Source organism: Panthera pardus, unplaced genomic scaffold, assembly GCF_024362965.1.
Source record: "Panthera pardus isolate Hobbes unplaced genomic scaffold, ASM2436296v1 HiC_scaffold_20, whole genome shotgun sequence".
NCBI lineage: Eukaryota > Metazoa > Chordata > Mammalia > Carnivora > Felidae > Panthera > Panthera pardus.
This window is the reverse complement of record NW_026526766.1, coordinates 28,572,821-28,598,030: the sequence shown is the minus strand read 5'-3', so window position 1 is coordinate 28,598,030 and position 25,210 is coordinate 28,572,821. Positions and strand designations below refer to the sequence as shown.

At 40.6% G+C, this 25,210-nt stretch overlaps 1 long non-coding RNA gene across 8 annotated transcripts in view; it reads right to left on the bottom strand.

Annotated features, from left to right (window-relative positions):
- Positions 1–4,145: 4,145 nt before the first annotated feature.
- The window catches only part of LOC109251667 (uncharacterized), a 39,923-nt gene continuing 18,858 nt past the window's right edge, over positions 4,146–25,210 (bottom strand). Inside the window, exons 4-7 of one of the 8 annotated variants that reach the window (XR_002073620.2) lie at positions 20,400–20,508; positions 10,148–10,307; positions 5,639–5,826; positions 4,146–5,447 (exon numbers count right to left, since the gene is read on the bottom strand). This is a non-coding gene — a long non-coding RNA (uncharacterized LOC109251667). Of the gene's footprint in view, positions 5,827–10,147; positions 10,308–16,673; positions 20,509–20,800; positions 23,210–25,210 lie in introns of those variants that run through there. The other 7 variants (XR_008424181.1, XR_008424183.1, XR_008424182.1 and 4 more) reach the window with 7 other exon arrangements.

Genomic DNA, 25,210 nt, shown 5'->3' with positions numbered 1-25,210 from the left:
GCCACATTGGTCCCACTAGGCATGCAGCAACCATTAGCTGGTGGTGGCAGCCATGGTGGGTGGACTATGGCAGATACCATAAGGCAAAAACACCTCCTCTTGCAAATTATAGACCAGCAGAAGAGACACGATCTAAAAGATAGTTACATATTTGACTACATCTAGGTACTGACCACACATACACACAGGATAAAGGCTAGGACACCATTTCCCAATGTTTTGAAAATAATTTCTTTAATTTGCATTAAGAAGTAACCTAGAGGTGTCTTCGAGAGCTCTCGAGGTGTCCTCCTTGACAGCAGCATTAGTATCCCCCCGGGATTTGTCTGGGCTGCAAATTCTCCGGCCCACCCAGACTTACTGAATCAGAAACTCTGGTGGGGCGCCTGAGTGACTCAGCTGGTTAAGCATCCGACTCTTGGTTTCGGCTCAGGTCATTATCTCGTGGTTTGTGTGTTCGAGCCCCATGTTGGGCTGCCCACTGACAGTACGGAGCCTGCTTCGGATTCTCTGTCTCCCTCCCTCTTTGCCCCTCCCCTGTTCATGCTCACTCTCGAAAGAAAGGAAGGAAGAAAGAAAGAAAGAAAGAAAGAAAGAAAGAAAGAAGAAAGAAAAAGAAAGAAACTCTGGGGCAGGGCCCAGCAATCCATGGTTTAGTAAGCTCTGCCCGTGATTCTAATCTAAGATAATGTCTGAGAATTACTGCTATGAAAATAATTGAAAACAAAAATATTTTATAGCTTTAATAGTCATTTCTCATTTGAGCTATGCTATGACAGTGCAGGATCAGCAGAACAGACATTCTGCCTATGAAAAACAAAATAAAAACAGAACAAGAGGATACTTAGGCTCAGACAGGTTAAGTGAGAACCCCAGAATCACACAGCTAGTAAACACTGAAGAAATAGTGTCCTGGTGTTCTGTCTCCTTGCTCCTTGCAAGCTTTCCCTGCTTCATTCTTGCTGAGCTGTCCCTTCTTTTATGCACAGTCTATATACATGGGAACTGAGATGCCTGCCTTAAACCCTTAGATCAGTAAGGGACAGATTATAGAGATTGTAGTTGATACATCAAAATATTAGTGACAACAATCTCCAATGTCTGAATGGGAAATTTCTTCAAGCGAAGGGCTTAGAGTGGCAGTTCAGTTTCTCTCTTTACCAAGAAAGACCTTGCAGGGCACCTGGGTGGCTCAGTTGGTTAAGCATCTGACTTTCAGTTCAGGTCATGATCTTACAGTTTGTGGGTTCAGGCCCCACATCGGGCTCTCTGCTGTCAGCAGAGAACCTGCCTCAGATTATCTGTCCCCCTCTCTTTTTGCCCCTCCCCCCTCATCTTTTCTCTCTCTCTCAAAATAAATAAACTTAAAAAGTAAACAAAACAATTTAATTATAAAACAAAACAAAACAAGAAAGACCTTGCAAAGCCTGAAAATATTCACTCCAAGTGGCCTCTCAGGCTAATTAGCGGTCTGATTGCTGTTTCCAGTATCCTTCACAAAGGTCGTTCCCGGAGCCTAAGGCCTGTCGCCTGCCATCTACCAGGATTCACAGGCTGGTGGCTAAGTGGCCAAATGTGGATGGCATGGTTTTATGATGCACACTGCCATCTTCTGGGGACCTCACGCATAGCCAGTTGTTCCATTGTTTATGCCAATGTTCCACATCACAGATGGGTCCCACCATCATCTCAACCAGACCAATTTCCAGGAACTGAAATAATGAGGATGAGGTTGTTGATGATGATGATAGAACACAGAGGATGCTGGCGTTCACAGCTGTTTTCACTATCCTAAAGGCACATCCCATAAAGAATACAGCTGACCAAACAACAAAGGAGAAGAAAATACACAATAGTGCTGGTACTATTTTTAAAACATAGAAACGGGTGGAATGGCCGTGGGGAGGAAGTAAAGGGAGCCTGAAATGTAACAATCCACAGTGGTTGGCTCTGGAACTTGAGATCAAGTAAATTCTCTTTGAAATTTTCCAAAATTTCAACAGTAAACAGGTTGGAGAGTATGTCATGGGCTGTATTAGTTTCCAAGGGCCACCGTAGCACAGTACCACACAATGGGTGGCTTGAAACAACAAAAATTTTATTGTCTCACACTTCTGGAAACTGAAAGTCGGTAAGCAACTTGTCAATAGGGTCATGTCCTCTCTGAAGGCTCTAGGAGAGAATTTGTTCCGTGTCTTTCTCTCAGCTTCACGTGTTACCAGCCATCCTCATCACCCCAATCTCTGCCTCTTCTGTCATCACGTGGCATTCTCCCGGAGCTCTGTGTCTCTTCTCTTTTTATAGACACCACCATATTGGAGTAGGGGCCCACCCTACTCCACTATGACTTTAACTAATTATGTTTGTGATGACCCTATTTCCAAATAAGGTCACATTCTGAAGTTCTGGGAAATAGGTCAACTTGGGGGAACACTATCCAACCCAGTACATGGGTGTTAGATTCACATCTTTTTATTAATCAGTTACTAATTAGCTGTGTAATCTTGAACAAGCCATTGGCTCTTTCTGAGCATCCATTTTCTCACGTATAAAATGAGGACAAGAACACTAACCCCCTAGCCCTTTTGCAAGGATGAATGTAAAAGGGTTTAGGATGTTTCTGGTGCAACATAAACCCTTAGCAGGCGACAGTTATTATTTTTGCCTTCACTATCAGAAAAAAAACCAAAACTTAACCAATTTAAAGAGGGGGGAAAACAGGATCACACGGTCTCTGGACCAAAACACACTGTTTAAATCAAGAGAACATTGGTAGAGCACCATTTCTACCTAATATTCTTTTCCCTCTCACATTATATTTAGTATCTGGAAAAAAATAAAATTTAGTTCAAGAGACACTGGATTGTAGTTAACTGAGTGCTTCTGATGCAGGAGATAACATTTGGGTCTATTTCAGCCTCGTGTAAGAGGCTCAGTAGAGAGAAACTATTTTTTTTTTAAGTTTTAATTTATTTATTCATTTGTTTTATTATTATTTTCAAATTTTATTTTTTATTTATTTTTTATGTTTTTATTTTATTTTTGAGAGAGACAGAGAGACAGAGAGACAGAGTGCAACCAGGGGGAGGGGCAGAGAGATAGGGAGACACAGAATCCAAAGCAGGCTCCAGGCTCTGAGCTGTTGGCACAGAGTCTGATGTGGGGCTCAAACTCATGGACGGTGAGATCATGACCTGAGCCGAAGTCAGACACTTAACCCACTGAGCCACCCAGGCGCTCCAAAATTTATTTATTCATTTTATTTTATTATTTTAAAAATTTATTCATTTTAAGTAACCTCTACACCCAACGAGGGGCTCGAAATTACAACCCAGAGATCAAGAGTTGCATGCTCTTCCAACTGAGCCAGGCAGGTGCCCCGAAAGAAAATATTTTAACATCTAAGAGTACCTTTTCCACCTTTGCCATTCCACGCGTTCCACCACCAAGCTCTGTGTGGGCCTGAATTTCCAGGACAAGGTTCACTTTAACTTGACTCCAAGTATGTCCAAGACCTTTGGTGTTCATAGGAGGGAGCTATAAAATCTTGGCGGAAAGTAGGCGCCTCGTCAATCTAACTTCTCTTCTTTAAGGCTGGGTACATTTAGAGATGTTATCTGGAAAGCCATGATATTGACTTACTAGAAATCATTACCATTTTAGGATGCATCAGTTCCCCAATAAATTAGACGCTCTAGAGGCCAGGACATTCCGAGAGGAGGAGGGAGATTGAGAAGAGTCCAGAGGCTGACCTGGGTGTATTTTTATTTGGGAAAAGTAGTAACTGAGAGCCTCTGAGTGGTAACCGATTTGCCACCTGAGAAAAAAAGCCCCGGAGGCATCAACCGTGGTATTTACATGTGCAAAATGTTCCATGTGCTCCTCTAAAAATGTCCATGTGGCTCTGTGTATACATGTGTTTACAGAATGTGTAAATAAATATGAGAAGAATATGAAACACATGCGTCTGTGTTTATAAAATATGCATCCACTTATGCTAATGAAATTACTTCCATCTGAGAACAAACGGTCATTATCTACGGAAGTGCTGTGAATTAGGGAGATTACTGGAATTTTTGTCCTCACATTTGGAGAAACTGAGTCACCAAAGTAATGTTTTTGTCATAAAAGGCAGGAAACATGGCTTATGTCAACATTGGAAACTTTATTGCTCAAAGATCATATAAGTTGGAACGAAAGCTAACCTCAGAAATCCTATCTTCACAACAGAGGAACTTTTTAACTCAAATTCACTTCCAGTGTTGTAATTGACGTCCTGCATATTCACGGATCGGGTTTCAACAAGCTTCTCAAGCCAACGTGGTGCACATAAAAACCTCTGGCAAGCTTGTTTAAAAGTGTATATTTCTGAACACTGCCTCCAAAGAATCTAATTAAGTGAGTTTCAGTGAGTAGCAGGAATCTGCATTCATAGCCTTAAGTGAGGCAGGGGGCCAACGACAGCGCTTTGAGAAACAGTGCTCTAATGTCCGAGCGGTGAAATGAGGATCAGTGTTTTTAACTTTTTTGTTTTTTATTTCTGAGCGAGAGGAAGAAAGAGTATGAGCGGGGCAGGGGCAGAGAGAGAGGGAGACAAAGAAGCCGAAGAAGTTTCCAGGTTCTGAGCTGTCAGCACAGAGCCTGTCGCGGGGTTCCAGGAACTGTCAGATCATGACCTGAGCCAAAGTCTGACTCTTAACTGACTGAGCCACCCAGGTGCCCCAGGATCAAGTGTCTTTAAAAAAAAAATGGGGGAGGGATAGGGTAGGGACATTTAGAGGATGACACACAAAGAAAATGAAATAAAAGTCTGTCTACTCTGTGCAACCCCTAGCTTCCCAGTCCACTGGCAGGGGTTGAGGCGGGGGTTAGTGAGACTTAAGGTTGTGGAGTCCCAGCCAGTTCAAATACAGTCTGCACAGGCCGATGTATCTCTTCAGACAAATCAGTTTATGTAGGCACAGCTGCTGCTGATCCAACATCCACTCTTGGTGAACCGGGGTTTCATTTTTAAACTACGGATTGTGACCTTGAGTAATTTAATGGGTCTTGAGTAATATTCAAAACATTTTTGTTTTGAAATAGACATGCGCAAGAAGTTGCAAAAGTAGTTCAGAGGGGTCCCGTGTACCCATCGCCCAGCTTCACCCAATAGACACATCTTAGCTGACTATAGCACCTTATCAAAACCAGGAAACTGACACTGGCCCAGTACATTTAACTACTACAGACTAGTGGCCTTACTCAGATTTCCCATTATTACGAGCACACCTTTATGCGTGTGTGCAATTCTGTCATACATATATATGTGTATGATCACTGCCACCATAATCAAGATACAAAACTCTCCCTCACCACGAAAGGCAAAATTACCTTTTTATAGTCACTGTCTCCTCCTGCCAGACATACTGTTCATAACCCCTGGAAACCACAGATTTGTTTTCCATCTGAGCAACATTTTAGAAATGAAATAGAATAGAGCAGAATAGAAAATGAGAGAAAATAAGCATATTTCAAAGGGGAGGGGAAAATATTGATTTAGGAAATTTCTGTTTCCATTATATATATAGTTATATATTATATACATTTATATTTCTTACCAAAAAATGTAGGCAAAAAAAAAAAAATTGAGAAACACCATGATAATAGGCAGCCTGCAACATCAGTAAAACCTTCCTGCTTTCCCAGTGCTCAAGGTCATGGAGTAGAGACCTTTTCATTGGCCAGTAGCTGCTATTTGTCTCCAGGCCTTTAGTGACTGTCTCCTCGTATCTGGATGGAATTTCACCATCTGGATCTTAAGTGTTTGGACATCCCTGCTCAGACCTGTGGACCAGGAGACAAAGGGAACAGAAGCAGGTAAAAAGACCACCAGGGAGTCAGGGACTATGACTTCCTCTTGGCCCAGCCTCCCCTGGGGCCTAGAAGTTAACAGAAGCCAGAAGATAAGCCCTACACTTGTACTGACTCCTCAAAGGCTATTCACAGGAGCAGCTAAGAATATTCCTGGAACATCTTTTCATTTATGAGCCATTTAATGATATGCAATGCATACTCAGGCAATTTCAGGAAAACTTAAAAGATTCATCATGATTTTAAATAAAAGCAGTTAACATTTTAGATAATATATTTCATATTAGTGACAAGGATAATATTTTTATACTATTTCACCAGAAATATGTATCTGGCTAGGAGGAAAATGGATTTGTGCATAGATGAACACCCCCCCCCCCCATTTGTTATTTTCTTATTCCGTATTTCTAGAGCATCCTATCTCAAGGGCATAGGTCATTGAGAATGGCAAATGTGTGGTGACTTTGTCAGAGTTTCTTTATGGGGAGATTTCTCCTTAGGACACCTCATAGCACCCTGCAATTGTGATATTGACAGGAAGCTGAAAGATGGAATGTTTCAGCCTGGAAAGTAGTCCTGAATGCTTGGGTACCTAATCCATTCTTGGGTTGCATATGTTCCTAGAAATAATTTCTTCATGTTCTGTCACAACATTTGGGCTTGAGTTTTTAAGTATGCCCAACAATATGCCATCAATCTACTCTACCGATAAGCGAAGGAAATCACCTAGAGTTGAGAACAGTCCAGCTCTCAGGGACTAAGTTGTTTGCAATTCGGCTTGGTTGTCTTAATGAAGTCTGGATAGCCTATTCTCAATGCTAAGAATTTTTCTAGTTTGGGCCTGAAGTGATTGATTCAGGTCTTTCAAGATACTGAAAAGTTTGCTGCCAGATGTCCCTTGAATAATCTTCCTGAAATCACAGAAATGATCTTTGCTGAAATTATCATCCTTCACTTCAAAACTTCATGTGAGCCTTCTTTACTTTGACAGCTGTCATAATTCATTTTGGAAAAGCAATGTCTCGTATTTGCTGCTTGTTTCTTGCCACAGTGGAAATTGCATCTATAATTGAAACATATATACTGAAGAAAAGGTGCATGCATTTGGATTACAGGTGGAATTTTCTCCGTTTTCTTAAATACTGATTCAAGATCAGGAATATGCTATCGACTACTGGCTATTCTCTGGGGATAACGCTGAGTGTGGATTGACATTCATATGTAGCCTCTTTTCTTTGTTTTATTTTATTTTTTTCATCATGATACTCTTTAATCCCCCCACCCATTTCCCCTCTAGTAACCAGTTTGTTCTCTATAGTTAAGAGACTGTTTCTTGGTCTGTCTCTCCCTTTTTATCCTTTGCTCATTTGTGTCAGTTTTTAAATTCCACACGAGTGAGATTATATGGTATTTGTCTTTCTCTGACTTATTTTGTTTAGCATTATACTCTTTAGCTCCATCCATGTCATTGCAAATGGCAAGATTTCATTCTTTTTTATGGCTGCATAATATTCCCATTTTGTGTGTGTGTGTGTGTGTGTGTGTGTGTGTGTGTGTGTGTGTGTATGTATATATACCATATCTTCTTTGTCCATTCATCTATTGATGAACACTTGGGCTGCTTCTGTATCTTGGGTATTGTGAATAATGCTGCAATAAATGTACAGATATATGTATCCCTTTGAATGGGTGTTTTTGTATTTTGGGGGTAAATACCCACTAGTGCAATTCCTGGATTGTAGAGTAGTTCTATTTTTAATTTTCTGAGGAACTTCCATACTGTATTCCACAGTGGCTGCACCAGTTTGCATCCCCACCAGCAGTGCATGAAGGTTCCTTTTTCTCGATATCCATGCCAACACTTGCTGTTTCGTGGATTTTTTTATTTTATTTTAGCCATTCTGACAAGTGTGAGGTGATATCTCATTGTAGTTTTGATTTGCATTTCCCTGAAGATGACTGATATTGAACATCTTTTCATGTGTCTGTTGGTCATTTGTATGTCTTCTTTGGAAAAATGTCCATGCCTTCTGCCTATTTTTAAAATTGATTATTTGGGGTTTTTGGTGTTGAGTTATATAAGTTCTTTACATATTTTGCATAGAAATCCTTTATCAGACGTCATTTGCAAATATCTTCTCCGATTCCATAAGTTGCCTTTTAGTTTTGTTGATTGTTTCCTTTGCTGTGTGGAAGCTTTTTATTTTGATCAGTCCCAATAGTTTATTTTTGCTTTTATTTCCTTTGCCTCAGGAGACATATTTAGAAAAATGTTGTTATGGCTGATGTCAGAGAAATTACTGCTTGTGCTCTCTTCAAGGATTTTTATGCCTTCAGGTCTCACATTGGTCAAAAACTTTTTCTGCATCTACTGAAATGATCATATGGTTTTTATCCTTTCTCTTATTGATGTGATGGATACATTGGTTGTTTTGCAAATATTGAATCACCCTTGCATCCTGGGAATAAATCCCACTTGATTGTGGTGTATGATTTTTCTAATGTATTGTTGGGATGTATTGTTTGCTAATATTTTGTTGAGCATTTTTGCTTCTATGTTCATTAGAGATAATTGGCCTATAGTTTTTGTTTTTGTTTTTTGTAGTGTCTTTATCTGGTTTTGTTGTCAGGGTCACACTGGCCTCATAAAATGAATTTGGAACTTTTCTTTTCTATGTTTTTGGAATAGTTTGAGAAGAAGAGGTATTAATTCTTGTTCAAATGTTTGGTAAAATGCACCTGTGAAGCCATCTGGTCCTGGACTTTTGTTTGTTGGGAGTTTTTTCACTTCTGATCTAATTTCATTGCTGGTAATCAGTCTATCAAAATGTTCTATCTCTTTCTGCTTCAGTTTTGGGAGGTAATGTGTTTCTAGGAATGTATCCATTTCTCTTCTCTTTACCTAGTAATGGCCCCTCTTGTGGACATAAGACTCACACCCCATCAGTACTGATCACATGACTGCTCTTCCAGGTCACATGACATTGCTCAGGTTATTTAATCACACACACACACACACACACACACACACACACACACACGCACACATCATTTCCCCATAGCATGGATTCTTATTGGTAATCAGCAGTGATAAAGTCATTAATTTTTCTCCCTCATACAAATACTATGGCAAGGACAGTGTTATGATGTCCCCACATTGTTTCCTCCCAGCATTTCCCAATGGTGTCATTTCCAGGCCAGTGTATTTAAGAGCTGGTGTGCCTTTGCCAACTCTTTCCATGCTGCAATGATCTTGGAAGACCCTCGTTCTACATGGCCCAGCTACAATACAAGAGGGGATCACCCAGCTGCATCAGACTTTATAAAGGCGTGGTTTCAGGGTTTATTTGTTGCTCCATGTAGTCCAGTCTAACTTGGCTTGTATGTAGGCCAAAAGTTGACTCATACTTTGGACATGAGCATTTTTATCCAGCTATAAAGTAAAATATCTGCTCATACACATACGATAGTAATGGCTTTTCCACATTTTATGCCATTGAATTTTATGTGATGTCCATAGAGATGTTTTATATAGGAATTTTATGAATAAATTTTTCTGCTTTTTCTCCTGGCATAACATTTGTAAATTTGGGGCTGGTTTCATAATAATCTTGGCAGAGAAGTAAACTACTTGTTTTTACTAAAAAGGAGTGGGAGTTCAAATGATGTCTCTATGGTTTTTGTCTCTTCTTAGGCCTTAGCAACAAAATTGCATACTGGAAAGCATTGTCTTGTACTCATTCTAGAAAAACTCAGTTGTTCTACTAGAGAGCCCAGAATGTTTTATGTGAGAATAAAGCAAAAGTTTGACAAAACCTCAAAGAAGACAATACGTGTTCAACTTGACTTTTACTTTTATGTGACGTAATCACTTGTCTGATCTACACAGATTCATATTCCATATTCATAAGGGAGTCCTACCCACTGCTTATATTTGAGATGCTTTTCTGAACTGTAGTTTATGTTACTGTGTTCCATTTTCTCTCCAGGCTTCACTGAACCATTTTAAAACAATAACCTAACTTTTTAAATTGGGAGTAGAACATAATTGTCTTAACCCGGGTCCTCAAGAAAGTGAAGCCTGAGGCAAGGATGAAAGTGCTGATGTCATTTGGGAGGTGCAGACCTAGGGCAGCAGGGGTAGAGAAAAGGGAGCTGTAAGGAAAGAAGAGACGTGATGACATCACAATGACCCATGAAGAGAACCAGCAGACTGTACGGCAGGCAGGCACATCCACTGTCCAAGGGGGATTTTCTGGAAGGGTTACAACTCCATGGCAGAGGTAGAACCTACCCACTTCCCAATTCCATCTTGTCTCTTGCATCTCAGTGGTCATCCCTAGACGTCCAAATGCCCATTACTTCCGGGTTGTGCCGTCTAGCTCTTTGGTGGTTTCTGAGTCTCATTTCTGTTCTTTGGTCAGATGAAGACAATTATACAACATTCTCATGAGCTGTTTTGAGGATGAAACAGGATAATGAATTAAAAACCTTAGTATTCAAATAAATGGTTGCTAAGGGAAAAGATGATGGGAACTCCTAAGTGCTCAGCCATTGACCAGAGAGCTCCTAATCATCTACAAAATGATGAGGAACCTGTGATCAGTAGGTCACAAGGAAACAGGGCAGACACTTGGATGTGGTGACAGACTTGGATCCTGGTCCAACAGTGATGTGCAGCTGTTATGACTATATTCATGAAAGTGGTGGGATAGGATGGGATCCAAAAATATTTCTGCAGAATAATAATAAGCAAGAATTAAATAACTTTGGATGGAAAAGACTCACTCTGTAGTAGTCAAACACAATAGCTTCTAACAGCTCCTCGGGAAAATGTCTATTTCAACATTGCTTCAGGAATTCAGAGAATGCTGGAAATATTTACTCCACCTTGTTTCTACCTTTAAAAAAAATATCATGTAGACCTAGAGCAAAAGTTCACACCTCCATCTGTTGTCTCACTGGGGCAGGGTTGTTCTTTTAAATTTGGGAGATAAGAGCATCAAAGTTCCCAGATCAGGCTCTTGACTTTTCCCCTCAACATAGAATTCACTTATATTGAATGGTTGCAAGTTTCACTACAGAGCGGCAACACACTGCATTTCAGCCAAGAAACTCACGTTTAAGAAAAAAATATTCCAAGCCACAATGAAAACAGATCCAGTGCTAACAGCTGAATTAAACCTTGAAGCCAAAACATTTAAAAATTGGTATTCTCATGTTGCTTGTTACTTCTTTACATGGCATACAACTGGATGCCTTAATTCTCTGTCGAGTCCATTAAGAACAGAACTTTTCATTCCACAAATACTCCTTGAGATTTGGGGTTGGGGCTATGGACGTTAATATGCAAGCATTGTATGAGCTTCCTACAATTTAGTTGCAAATATGTGACAATTAACCAATACAATTGTGAAAAGGATGGTATAAGGCAGTCTGAGAGTCTGGACTAGTGAGGGATAAAGATAGCTAAGGGCTCCAAATTTACAAGAGAGAACCCCACATGTTGGACAAATCAATGGAGGCATAGGGTGGAGGCAGAATTTGAAAGGATGGAAAGAGCCTAGGTGGAGAAAAGGGGCTGAAGAGAGCTAATATTCTAGGCTAGAAGAGAGTTATGAGTAAAGGCATAGAGGGGTAATGTGCATGCCATGGTCAAGGGGCAGAATGGGAAATAATAATAGTGTTTAGTGAGCACCTACAGTCCATTTGGTTGTGCTAAGCCCTTCAACATTATTCTCATTAAATCTCTCAATAACCCCACATATAGGCATTCTTATCATCTCATTTTTACAGAGGTAGACACTGTCTTTGAAAAGGCTGAGTGACTTTCCAGGGTCAAGGAATTATCCACAGGCAGGATTTTGAATTCAGGATGAGGGCTCAGGTGAGACTAGGAGGAGCCTACATGCTAGGCCTGTGCAGGGTAATGGGTGAGACAGAAAAGAGACAAAGAGGAATGAGCCTCATTCCTCAGACTCACAGTCTAGTTGGGAAGAAAGACAAGATGGCAAGTCAATAGGATGGTGGTGTGCAGGATGGACCATAGCAGGGAAATGCAGTGCCAGCCATGGGGTTAGAAATGCCAACTCTCAGGCTGTACTCCAGACCTACTGAATCAGAAACTCTGGGGATGGGACCCAGCAATCTGTGTTTTAACAGGCCCTCCAGACAATGATGGAGCCTGAGAACCATCTAGCAGTGGAAGTAGGGATGGAGAGGGCCACCTGGTGAAATGTTATGAAGGATGAATCAGTGCTAAACTTTTCTGTCCACTCAGTCAGTCCTTGGCTCACACAGGCTACACCTTGCTGAATGGCTGTGGAAGGCTAGAAGAAATGGAGGACAGAATGTTTCCTCATAGGTGTGGACATTTGAGACCTGGGTTGGTTGTCCTGGATTTGCCACATCCTTCACCTCTTTGAAGTCTCAGTTTCCTCGTGTGTAAAATGGAAAGAGCAGTAAGGGCAACCTCACAAAGGTCTTGTTGTGAGTCCAAGGAGGTTGTATGAGAGTACACACTAAACTTCCATCAAAGTGGAAATACAGGCTGTTAATAGTGACAAACAGAAAGAGAGAAGAGAGGCTCTCTTCACCACTTGGTTTTATGAAATATGAAGTATCTACCTGGATAGGGAAAGTGATGGTAGAATAGCTAATTGTGAATGCCCCTGTGGGCAGTTGAAGACTCCAAGGTCAGGGATGGAAATACAGGTTTTGGAATCTTGGCAAAGAGATGAGCAAGTGTAGGGTTGCTCTTTTGTCACAAAGAGGGTCACAAATAGAGAGTTTATATTTATATAAAATACCACAATCCACAAAGCCCATCATGTGGCATCTCCAAGGTGCTTTTGGCACAGTCTCAGGGGGCCCCAGAGATGAAGATGTGTGGGGAGACTGTGGCGGACACACGAACCCTGAGGATGCGCAGGGCAGCTAAGACCACTGAGAGAGCAAATTTCAAAATTAAAATAGGGGAGGGGCACCTGGGTGGCGCAGTTGGTCAAGTGTCCGACTCCTGATTTGGCTCAGGTCATGATCCCCAGGGTCGTGGGATCAAGCCCTGCACTGGGTTCCACATTGAGCATGGAGTCTGCTTAAGATTCTCTGTCTCTTTCTCTCTCCCTGTCCCTCTGCCCCTCTCCCCAATTCATGCTCACCCTCTAAGAAAAAAAAATAGACAAAAAATTAAAATAGGAGATGTCTCAGAATAGTTGTGGCCAGTATAATATTCAGGCTACAAACTCAGGTCTGCAAGAAATAGGACATATTTAATTAGTCAATTTTTTGCTTTTGTGGTTTATTTACTATTAATGCTTAATCTGAGAAACATTTTTTGGAAGAATAATTGAAATATGATTTATATACAATAGAATTCACTCTCTTAAAGTGTACAATTCAGAGGTTTTTAGTATATTTACAAAGTTGTACAACCATTACAACTATTTAATTCCTGAACATTTTCATCACCCCAAAGAGAAATCTCATACTCCTTAAGGGTCACTCCATTTCATCTAGCACCTGGCAACTATTAATCACTTTCTGTCTCTATGGATTTGCCTATTCTGGACATTTCATTTAAATGGAATCATATAATATGTGACCTTTTGTGACTGGCTCCTTTCACTTAGAACAGTGTTTTCAAGTGTTCTCCATATTGTTGCATAAATAAGTACTTCATTCCTTTTTATTGCTGAATAATATTCCATTACATAGATACATTACATTTGTTTATCCATCCATCAATCAGTGGAGTCTTTGGCTATTTAAAATAATGGAGTGGATGCCTGGGTGGCTCTTGGGTGTCAGACTCTTGGTTTCAGCTCAGGTCATGACCTCACAGTTCGTGGAATTGAGCCCCGTGTTTGGCTCTGTGCTGTCAGTTTGGGATTCTTTTTCTCTCCTCTCTCTGCCCCTCTCCCAACTCTCTCTCTCTCTCTCTCTCTTTCTCTCTCAAAATAAATGAATCATTAAAAAAAAGACTATTAAGAATAAATAAATAAAATAATGCTGCAATGAACATTTGTGTAAAAGTTTTTAAGTGGCTATATGTTTTCAACTCTTTTGAGTATATACCTAGGAGAGGAATTATTGGGTCATATGGTAACCCTGTTTAACTTTTCGAGTAACTGTCATACTGTTTTCCAAAGTGGCTGCACCATTTTACATACCTCCCAGTAGTGTATGAGGGCTCCAGTTTTTCCACAACCTTGGTAACACTTATTATTTTATTATCATAATTATCCGGATTTGTGTAAAGTGTTATCTCATTGTGGTTTTAAGTTGCCATTTCCCTAGTGACTAATGATGTTGAACATCTTTTCTTGTGCTTATTGGCCATTTGTATGTCTTCTTTGGTGAAAGGTCTTTCAAACCCTTTGTCTATTTAGTGGTAGGGTTATTTGCTCTTTTACTGTTGAGTTGTAAGAGTTCTTTGTATACTTTTGATACAAGTCCCTTATCAAATATATGATTTACAATTATTTTCTCCCATCCTGTGCATTCTTTTTACTTTTTAAATTATGTCTTTTATAGAAAAAAAGTACTAAAATTTTGATGAAGTTGAATTTATAATTTTTTAAAAAAATTGCTTGTGTTTTGGGGTAATATCTAATGCCTAATTTAAAATCAAAGATTTACACTTACATTTTCTAAGAGTTTTATGGTTTTAGCTCTTACATGTAGGTCTTTGATCTATTTTGAATTAGTTTTCATATGTGGTGTGAGGTAGGAGTCCAACTGCATTCTTTTGCTCATGGATATCTGGGTGTCTGAGCATCATTTGTTGAAAAGATTGTCCTTTCCTCATTGAATTATATTGTCACTTGTTGGAAAGCAGTTGGCCATAAATGAATGGCTTATTTCTGGACTTTCAATTCTATTATATTGATTTATACAATATGTCTATACTTATGCCAATACTATTGTCTTGATAATTGTAGCTTCATAGCTATAGGAAGCTATAGCTTGCTTCCTATATAGCTATAGCTATAGCTATAGCTATAGCTATAGCTTGCTTCCTATATAGCTATAGGAAGTGTGAGTTCCTCTACTTTGTTCTTTTTCAGGCTTATTTAGGTAATTTTGGATCTCTTGCATTTCTACATAAATTTTAGTATCAACTTTTCAATTTATGCAAAAAGGGAAGCTGAGGTTTTGATAGTCTGTGTTGAATCTGTATAACAATTTGAAAAAAATAGCCACTTTAACAACATGAAGTCTTCTGATCTATGAACATAGAATGTCTTTCTATTTATTTAGGTCTTTAGTTTCTTTAACAGTAGTTTTCAGTATACAAGTCTTACAACACTTCTTTTGTTAAGTTTATTCCTAAATAATTACTCTTTTTGATGCTGCTGTAAATTGAATTGTGAATTTTGTTAATTGTTAAATTATAAATTTTCTTACCTTATTTTTTGGATTGTTCACTACTAGTGTTTAGAAATACAATTGATTTTTGTATATTGAACCTATATCCTGCAAACTTGATATACTTGTTTATTAGTCCTAATAGGTCGTGTGTGTGTTTGTGTGTGTGTGTGTGTGTGTTCCTTAGGATTTTCTATATATAAAATCATGTGATCTGTGAATACAGATGGTTTTACTTCTTCTTTACCAATATAGATGTCTTTTATTTCTTTTTCTTATCTAATTAGCCTGGATTTACTTTATTTTTAAACAATAATTTCCTCTTAAGCTTCTATTTTGCCAAGCCATGGAATCATAATTATCAATTTGGATCTGCTGTGCATTTTCTGGACTTGTGCCTAATTTCTTAGGAAGCTTATACGGAATTAAGTTATCAATAGAGGAGAGCAGTGGCTGGTCCTTGGTCCCACCTTCATTCCTGTTTCTATTGAGTGTTCAGCCCTTGATGCATGGAGAGCACTGCTTTGTCCTTCCTGGCCCAAGCTGTTGGCCTTCTCAGATTTCTAGCTCTCTGTGCTACCTTGTTATAGCCCTTGGGTACTCACAAAACATTCAATAGCTCCCAAGTTTCTCTGGTTGCAGGAAACTCTGTTGAGACTGTCTTAGATCTGTCTGCTTAAACATAACATTGCTCTCTTGCCCTGATGGGCAACAGGAGAACATGTACCCTGGGCTCTTCCTGGACATGGTGAATATGAACTCCTTTGGAGTCCCCAATAAACATGGAGCTTTGGTCATTTGACCCTGTATCCCAGGATCTGGTCATGGGGTGGGACTGACTATGGAGCCCATCTCACAGGCATCTCATTCCATGCTCCTGTATTCCTTTCTCACTCTCTTAATTTCCCACCTAGAGAATTTTCATGTGATTCAAGCAGTTTACATGGGCTCTTTCCTTAGTCTTCGAAACTGGTGGTTCTCAGGTGTGTCTCAGGGATGTTGGCAATGTCTGAAGATATTTTTTTGTTGTCACAACTGGGGATGAAGTAGGTACTACAAACATCTAGTAGATAGAAACCAGGGATGTTGCTAAACATTTTACAATGCACAGGACAACTCCCACAACAAAGAATTATCTGGACTAAAATGTCTATAAGGTGGAGGCAGAGAAATCCTATAGTAAATCGTTTAAGCTTTAAATCTTTGAAGATCTGGGCTTTTGAAGTAATAATTTTTTAAAAAGCATTTTAATCTGATTTTCTGTTGTTTTATTGCCATCCTTAGGGCATGAAAGCAGAAGGTCTATTTGATCAGGGAAGGGTAGGGAGCAGAAGGAAATAACAAAAAACACATTAGTTGAGTATCACATAGCAATGAAACTGAATGAGCCATAGACACACACAAAACCCAACCACAAAATAATGTTGAATGAAAGAGTATATACAATATGATTTCACGTACATAAAGTTCAAAAAGAAGCAAAAATATTTTATTGGGATATTCACAGCTGGATGGTAACATTATAAAGGAAAGCAAGGATATTATTGCCACAAAATTCAGGGTGATAATTATCTCTGGGGTGGAAAGGTGGAAGGAAAATGTGATGGAAAAAGGCTACCAAGTGAGGTTCAAAGGTACTAGTGGTGTTCTATTTCTTGTTTCTTTTAAACACTGCATTTTTGTTTTATAAGCTTTTATGTATGCTTCACAATTAAAACCAACCCAGCCACATTAGTCAGAATTCAGAAATTTTACCCTTCCAGAACAGAAAAAGTACATAAATGGAAAAATAGGTGACTTTCAAACAAAAGCTGGGTTTCAGTTAATAGTAATGTACCAATGATAATGTCACAGTTTTGATGCCTATACTATACTAATGTAAAACGTTAGCAATCAAGGAAATTGGGTGAGAGATATATGGGGTCTCTCTGAACTCTTTGCAACTTTTCTATTAATCTAAAATTAGTTCAAAATAAAATGTCGACTTAAAACAGATCTCATGCTAATATTTATAGATCTTTCTCTAATTCTTGATTTTTCTTTCAGTTTTTACTGATTTTCTTTTGATGATATGAATAACAATGAACATAATAAGAGCTAATACTTGCAAAGCACTTATTTTGTGTAAGCCACTGCTCTAAGTACTTCATACATGTTCACTCATTTCATCCTGACAGGATTCCAACAGTTAAATGTTATTACTATCCCCAGTTTACTGATGAGGAAATAGAGACATGGAGAGAACTGTGTGCAGTGACTAGCCCAGCTGGTAGGTGGCAAAGAGGGTAAAACACCAGTACAGCCACAATCTGGCTCCACCACTTGTGCTCATAATACACTGTGGTTACTTTACTGAGGGTTTCAGAAGTATGAGAAGTACAAGGAGACAAACAAAACCACAGCCACTCAGATGCAACCACGGTTTACACTATAGCATGTTTCCTTCTTCCCTTTTTTCTCTGTATGTTTTCATTTGGTATATACAAATTTGTAGCTTGATTTTCTTTTTACTCCAAACATCATGTTAAAAGCCTTTTTCATGCCTCTAAAAATCTAAAGTAAACATTAAAGGCTACGCAATATTCTGTGTACAGATATGCAGTGTTTTACACACCCGTATCTGGAATGCTGGGCATTTAGGTTGTTCCTAATTTTTTTGTCATTAGATAAAAAGCTGCCATGAACATCCTCATTCTTAACTTATGCCTATATTTTGATCATTTGCTCAATTTCTTCTTTTTTGTCACTTACTTTTTTCTGTTTTTCTTACCCGAACTTACTAGGCCAAGCAGTTCTATAAATTCACAGGGTAACACTTTAGAATAAAAATTTTCAAGCTTTTGGGGGCTCCTGGGTGACTCAGTTGGTTAAGCATCAGACTCTTGGTTTTGGCTCAGCTCATGATCTCACAGTTTGTGGGTTTGAGCTCCACACCAGGCTCTGTGCTGTCAGTGCAGAGTCTGCTTGGGATTCTCTCTCTCCCTCTTTCTCTGCCCCTCCCCTGCTTGCTTGCTCATTCTCTCTCTCGCATAATAAATAAATAAACTTAAGATATTTTTTTCAAGCTTTTACAACTCTGTTTCATACCATTCAATCAATATTCCCCCTTATCCTTTGAGAGTGAATGGCAGATTTTCCATGTTATGAAGATGAGACAAGCAACTGTGAGTAGTATCTTTCTTTACACCTGAGGGAAGAGAGGTGCCAGGGTGAAGCAGGATTAGGCAATGACACCCATAATGATGAGGAAACAAGTAACATTTCAAAGCTTCTAGTAATATACCAGGTGCTCTTGGCATGTAGTATCTTACTTATTCTTCTGACCAGTTCTATAGGCAGATATTTCTACCCATTTTATAGATGAGGAACCTGAGGCCCAAACCCAGAGAGCTAGATTCAGAAGAAAGGGTGGGCAAGGAAAAAGTGATGATATGGGAAGGGGAGCAACTGTGAGACCAGGACTATTGGTCTATGTGTCTCTGAGCAACACATTGTGTGGTGCCTATTACATCAGGATCGGTACTTAATATTTACTGGGGAAAAAAATCCCTCAGCTCCTTATCTTCAGGGTTCTTTACAGAATCCTCAATTTATGACAGTCTATCCCAGATATTTGCATTTAAATCAGCCCACGTGGGGTGAGGCTGGTGGGAGGGTTGTGCATGCAAACCTAAACCTTGCTATTCAAAGCACGGTCTACAAAGCAGTGGTAGTGGAACCTGAATTTGTCAGACATGTGTAATCTCAGGCCCCTCCTCACACACACTGGCTCAGGATCTGCATTTTCACAAGATCCTAAGGCTCTGCATACACATGGAAGTCTGAGAAGCAGTGCTCTGAGTTTCTTAAGAAGAAAGATTTGTCTTAGGCTGTGTGGAGGCCCAATGCCAAACCTATGGGCCCTGAAACAGGTCTTCAGCTCAGTTCTGTTCACAAAAGTGGCTCAAAGAATATTGGCTGATGGCAGAGGCTATCTAGAGACTCTTGGAAATTCAGGTGTGAAATCAGAGAACTTCGGCCCTGCCAACTTTTTTTTTCTTGCTCTATTCCTACTTCTACCTACACCCAACTCCATCATATTGTAAAGTTCCAAGGTGGGATCTGTTGGAGGACTTCTAGAGGAATCTTCTAAGCAGAGAACAGCTGACCTCCAGCTGCCACTATCAGCTTCCAAGAAAAGACAAGAACCACGAAGACAAAAACAATGCTACATTTGGGAAGTAAGGGCAGGAGGATGGTGAGAGGAGATGGTTTCTCCTCATGCTTTTTATAGAAGTGCATTTTTGCTTCAAGAACTGACAGGGTTCTTAGAAAGGGTGTAGCCCAACCTCCTTGTTTTACCTGTGAGGGAACCAAAAGCTTTCACCGCAACCACACAGCTATTGGCAAGGGCAGAGTCAGGGGTCATATGTGGCTTTTCAGTTTCTGGACCCAGTCCCGCTCCACACCACATGGGACATGAGGGTGGTTATACTACTCATCATCATTTCCAACCCCTTCTAGCAAGCCTTCCTTCACACCTTCACCTGCACCTCCTTCAGAAGTAAGCTCCTCTCCAGACACCCCTATAGTTGGGTTCTGGATACAATTGGGGTTACTTGGAGTAGATGTGCTCCCAGGATGTCTGAAAGTAGAAGTTAGCACAGAGCACATTTCTACTCTTTCTGTTGGCAAACCTGGAGATGGAGGTGAGATGCTACAGCACAGCCACGTGGGAGTCAAGAGGCGAAGAACACTTGCTCTTGCCAGTGCAGATGGAGGACAAGAGGTGTGGTTCTGGGGAAACAGTTGAGATCACGAGGCTTTCTGATCCCTGACCCGCATCAAAGGTACCCCAGAAGGCAGCTTCTCGATTCCCAACCTTTCTGACGATGGCGAGGCAACAAACAGCTCCTGGAAGGCGATTCCTCCTATCTTTCTGATAATTTGGTAAGCACATAACTCACATAACATTAAATCCTTTTGTGCTTCAAGTGCCCAGGGCACTTCTATTTTCTGCTGCTGATACATTTCACTCTCCTAAGTGTGAGGCATATATTCACAATTAATCATGGTCAGGAGGAGCTCTGTGAAGACCCATTTTTCTCCTTTTCTCTCTGAATATGAATGCACATTATTTGAAACACAAACATTTTTCACAATGTATTCTTATTTTAGAATTTATATTATGTCATCACCTGAACTTCCTGGAATGGTAGGATACTGGAATACAAACATTGTCACATCTCAAAACTTTAGGCATCAGGAGAAATACCAGAGGTTTCATTCAGTTTGAAATTAGGGTGCCTGGCGAAAGAACAAACACACCTGACTCAAGAAGAGTTACTGGAGGATAGGAACATTTAATTTTTTTCTTCTTTTTTTATTTTTTAATGTTTATTTATTTTTGAGACAGAGAGAGACAGAGCATGAACGGGGGAGGGTCAGAGAGAGGGAGACACAGAATCTGAAACAGGCTCCAGGCTCTGAGCTGTCAGCACAGAGCCCGACGCGGGGCTCGAACTCACGGACCGCGAGATCATGACCCGAGCTGAAGTTGGCCGCTTAACCGACTGAGCCACCCAGGCGCCCCTAATTTTTTTCTTCTTAATATTTGTATGAGATATTTCTAAATTCTTTAAAATGTTTATTTATTTCTGAGAGAAAGAGAGCACAGGCAGGGGAAGGGCAGAGGGAGAGGTAGACACAGAATCCGAAGCAGGCTCCAGGCTCTGAGCTGTCAGCACAGAGCCCGATGCGGGGCTCGAACTCACATACTGCAAGATCATGACCTGAGCCAGTGGGACGGTCAACCGACTGAGCCACCCAGGTGCGCCATAAGATATTTCTAATGCTGAGTACTTTCTTGCTTTGTCACAGTATAGCATGCATTTATTCATATGGCACATTTGGCCCAGAAAGTGGTTTGTATTAAAGTCCGTGTAATGGTTTAAAGTTAATCATTTAGAGAAAAAATTTATTCCAAAATTCTAGCTTATTTTAATAATAATGATAATAATAAGAGCAACAACGACTGCTATTTACTGACATCTTCCTATGCTCCAGTCACTGTGCTAAAACGCCTTTTATCTCATGCATTGGATGTTTCCATAAGGTAGATGTTATTGTTTCCATTTTACAACTGATGACACTGAGATTGAACACCTTCATGGTCACACAACTGGTAACTGACAAATCTAGCATTTGAAAACCTAGACCTTTTTGACTCCCAAGTTCATAACCATTCCAACTTTGTCTCCCAAAATAGCACCTGCTGGAGAGAATAGGGTTTCACGGAGTTTTGAGAAGTTCAGGCTGTGGGCTGCAAATTCTAATGTAACTAAAGGGTGTTAAGGGGATGGATTTTTTTTTTCTTTTGAATCTTATTTCTTTTCCTGATGAAAATTTGGGTCATGTAAAATTTTTATATATGTCCGAATCCATGGAGTTCTAGGGGGAAGGAGCCAGTAATGCATACCCACAAGAAAATAAATTAGACCAAAGTAGGAGGACAGGAAATTTTCCTTTTTGTTTCTCTCTCGACTACCTAAGGATTCTGGGCCATTCACATTTTTGCAGAGCTTCAAGAGGACCTGACGCTAGGTGAATCTCACTCTTGGCGTGGAAAGAACTCACACGCAGACGGGTGTATGGTACAAACTCATTAGTCATCAAGAAAACCTGTTCTTCACCTGCACCCACAGAATGGCTCTGTGCGCATTCCTGCAACATCCCTCGTTTCCAGTGCTGTGCTAAGAAACACATCAGACTCTCCCTTGTCTATTCAAATGATCTTTCCTGTTTGCTTGACGCTTTTGACAAAAAAGGATGGGAGGCAAAAACTCTGCCACCCACAGCAAAGTGCTTCATTCACCTGGGCGTTGGAGTCAATACCTTGGCAGCCGAGTGCTGGAAGGGGCTGGGTTCAATTTTGAATGTTGTCCAGTACTCAAGCCACGCAGTTAATCACACACAGAGGCTGACTTCCCTTCCCAGGTTACGAACGTCACGGAGGGATCAGGGGTCAGGGGTCCTCGTTGCATCATCCGCTTTTTGCAAGAACGGCTGACACCAATGGCGATTTCCCCGTGCGCAGACTGGAGGCCCCCCGAGAGGATGGGGCCCCCAGAAGCTCCACTTCCATCTGGACCTTGCGCTCCCAATCAAACACAACCCACTTGGCGGGCGGTGCAGAAACCAGCTGATGCAGCTCTCGTTGACCCTTCACACTCGACCTTTCTCCTGTAATCTCTAATCTTGTTTTTAATAAATGTTTAACTTCTGGATTAATTTCCATGATTTCTGAGGGTAATTTTTCACAACTCAGATAATGTGTTCTACGTGCTTGCTGAGCTGTTGCTGCACTCAACACTGTAAACACTTCAGATTGCTGTTGTCTTCCTAATACTCTCCCTTATTATGTGGGCTTGCGTCGTCAATGAAATTTCGTCTTTATTCTTTCTGCCATCTGTATAATCGCCAGCGTTTAGAAATGCTTGCTCCTTCCTTTCTTTGCCACTGGGAGAAGAATTGTTTGTTCAACCTTCACTAAATTAGTATTTTTCTGGCTTCTTATCTCTCATTTCTTGAGCAGTGGTATATAATTAACTCTGAAATTTTAATGTTTTTCACTTTCCTGCCTTTTCTTTGGCAATTCACCTGCTTTCTACTTTCTTCCTCTCCATCTGCTGATCCCAGGGAGGGGTACTTCTCGCCCACATCATTATTCTATTTGTTTTTTAAAAGGCTCTGTGGTTTGTTGGAAGAAGAAAATGTTATCTGCTGCCACAGAGCCTGACTGGTCTCTTTTGTCATTTTGCCCGAGTTCCCTGGGTCACGTCTCCTATCCTCTGTACGTGGCCATGGGACTCGGAGGCGCCGTGTAATGCCATAATGGAACCACATTTAAAAGCCGGACGGATTCCTCAGAGTACTGCTGCTCTAATATGCTCCCATTACCGGCATGTGTCGATATGTGCCCGAGACAGCAAAACTGCTGGGAGGGTGTCTGAAAACAACGGAGAACATCAGGATGATGTGGATCTTGGCAGATTTTTTCCAGTGTTTCTTTTTGCCTCCTGCCATACCACAAGCAGCCTTATTTTATTTTTTGTTTTGTTTTGCTCTTTATTATGTTGCCTTTTCTTATAATAGCAAGTGATTTAAACAAGAAGTCCTGTGATATGATTTTCCAATCACTTATATACAGCTTTTAAAACACAAGCTGAAGAATGCTGCGCATACAGTCATACATTTTATTATTGTTTTTCTTTTAAACTTGTAACTTGAAAACTATTCTAGGGGCACCTGGGTGGCTCAGTCGGTTGAGCGGCTGTCTTCGGCTCAGGTCATGATCTCGTGGCTTGAGAGTTCGAGCCCCGCGTCAGGCTCGCTGCTGTCCGTGACGGAGCCCACTTGGGATCCTCTGTCCCCCTCTCTCTGCCCCTCCCCAGCTCGTGCTCTCTCTCTCTCAAAAACAAATAAATATTAAAAAGAAAATTATTCCAGTCTTTCCCTCTTTTTTAAAATTTACATTGTTTACATTTGCATTACTATTTTTACATACTAACATACAGAGATCATGTGTCCATACTTATAAATATCACTTTTCATGTGATTTTTAAGAGGTCGAGTTTGCCTTTTTTAGGACCCTGTCTTAGGTGTCAGTGACCGTCCTGTGTCCTCCGAGGACCATGCAGTTACTGGGTGCTCCACCAACATTTGAGGACTGGATGTGAATTGAATCAATGCATTCAATGGAAAAAGTCAAATGATAGATTGCAGTGGTCTGAGGGGGGATATGAAGAAACCAGATTCTGAGCATCTAAAGGTATCCCACGTTTTTTTAGTTTCCTGTTTTTCTTGTTGTTTAATTTCTTTAGAACAACGAGAACATTTTCAAACCTCTAATCAGTGGTGATGAGTGTCCTCGTCAGACCAGAGAAGATGGGAAGCTGCTTCTCAGGATCAGCATTGGCATGTGATTTGGGTATTTATTACTCTGAGATGATTTATGTCTGGACCTACCTGGAAGTCTGCAGGTCGGACCACATGTTCTCTTGAGGTCTTTGCCAAGCCAATATTTTTCGAATTCCTTGGTAAAATGTTAGAATTACCAACTCACACTTGCTTCAGATAAAACTCGGCAGACAGCGGAGACATGAAGGGAAGTTACCCTGCATAACCCTAAAAGCTTACAATTTGCCTTTCTTCTACAAGTGGATAAGATCAACCCTTTAGTATCATGGTATTTTAATTGCTCTGAGATAATAATTTTTGAAGTGTGAGTCAGATCCTATCATTTCCCAGTTGTAATGCTCCAATGTCTTCTTTTGCAAATGGGATAAAATCTAAACCCTTTACTGTGGCTCTGCATTGCTCTCCACCACCCAGGACTCTGTTCGTGCTGGTCTGTGTTTTACTCATCTTCAGTGGCACCCGAGGGTTCCTAGCAGTTGCTCTCTTCTGGGGAATATGCCTTAAATTCCCCTGGATTGATGTTTGAAAATATGATTCCCACCTGCCCTTCCTCTCCTCCACCTTCTGAAATGAAACTTTTCTGGGAGTGAAGCCCTGGGGTAGGTATAATATTTTGAAGCTTCCAGTAGATTCTGATATACACCCACATTTGGGACCTACTGCCTCACAGGGAAGCCTCTGGACCTGGCTGCTGGCCTGCCCCCACATGGCTGGAACCATTTTCCTTATCATTCAGCGATGTCGTTAACTAGCCTAACTCTTCAAAATCCGGGCCAAGGAAAAGAAGGCACAGAGACAGAATTTCCCTTTCCCATCTACCTGGGGCCCTGCCATTTGACCTTCTGCTTCCAGTCTAAGGTGCAAGCCCCACTGCTCTGAGAGAGCCAAGCTCCATGACCTTCTCTCCTACCCTCGCCCCTGCCTGCAGAGGTGATCACATAGAACTTCTGAGTGATCCTGGTGTCCCTCACCATCCCTGACACAGAAGGTGAATCCTCTAGGATCTCCTGAGGAACATGACCTCTGGGAG